Raw genomic sequence first — 1,352 nt, 5'->3', positions numbered from 1 at the left:
GGGCTATTATTTAGCAATATTAGACAACAGTTATAAGAGAATAATGTCAAGTGTGAGCAGGAATGTGAGGACAGAGGGGTCCTGGGCACTGAGGATGGGAGAGTAGACCATACAGCCCCCTAGGAAGGCAATCTCTCCTACTCAGTCAACACACATGAATGGAACCCATCTATTTCTGTTCTCTTGCTTAGTGATTTAACAATAACCATTCTTTTACTGATTATTCTTCAGCTGGAGCAGCACTGAGTAAGGACAGTCCATCACTGCTCCTTGTGGTATCATCGGTTGCTATTAGTTGTTTACCAGGTCACCCCTACCCATGGGGACCTTGTGCCCAACATAACTAACCGTTGCCTGATCCGGCATCACTTTCACAATATGTTTGAGTCCATTGTTGGGCTACAGCATCAATCCATCTCAGAGTGTCTTCCATACTCTCTGGCCCTCTACATCACCACGCATATTGTCCTCCTCTAGTGACCGATCCCACCAGAAGATGTGTTCAAAGCAAATGAGTCAGATAACATCCCGTTGTCATCCATAAATATGGGGTTGTGGACTACTTCATCTTTAACTCCCATCCGCCTGCTTTTTCCTGATGAATCTGGGTCAAAGAAGGTGAGGGAAGATGCTGATGGATCATATGATTCGGTTGTGAGTGATTGCTAACAAGGTTAATAGTGAGAACTTGGAAATTTGATGTGGTTATAAAATAAGACATCTCAGAAGCAGAAAGGAGGATTTCATTGTCTTCAAAGAAGAGCCAGAAGTGGAGCCCATCTGGTGGACTCAGAGATCTGTGTATATTGAAGTTCTTTGACCCAGGGACAGAAAGCTGTGACATTGAAGAAGTGGCAGAGGAACAGCAGCAGCAAAACCACGAGACAGAGTGGTGGGATGCCAGCCCACAGGTCAAGGAAAGCTGAGTGATTTCAGGTAGGAGGTTTGTTTGCTGAGAAGGATGCCTCCAGGCACCTAATTGGAGGAGCTAGGCTTGCTGGCTGGTAGGAACAGAGTCAAGTGCCTTCAGGCTGAGGCTTAGATTGAGTGGTGTGCCCTGTGGACATTTTTCAGCAGCCCTAAAAGAGCTTTGTAACATTGCTAGAGCAAGGCAGACTTGCTAGAGCAAGTCAAGGGTTCAAGGGGCAGAGAGAGGCCTGCCTGTGGGCATGGCAGAGGAGAGGTTGTCCTGACTAGAGGAACTGTGCCCTGAACATTTCTGACCGTGAATTGTAACCTTCCCTAATAAACCCTTTAACTGTGATTATGATGTCTGAGTTCTTGAATTATTGAAGAGAGTGCTGTGGGAGACTTGGTTGGTGCCATTTTTCAAAATAAAGCTTTGACTGACT

The sequence above is a fragment of the Chrysochloris asiatica genome, unplaced genomic scaffold (assembly GCF_000296735.1).
Source record: "Chrysochloris asiatica unplaced genomic scaffold, ChrAsi1.0 scaffold00104, whole genome shotgun sequence".
Classification (NCBI taxonomy): domain Eukaryota; kingdom Metazoa; phylum Chordata; class Mammalia; order Afrosoricida; family Chrysochloridae; genus Chrysochloris; species Chrysochloris asiatica.
This window is presented reverse-complemented; position numbering follows the sequence as displayed.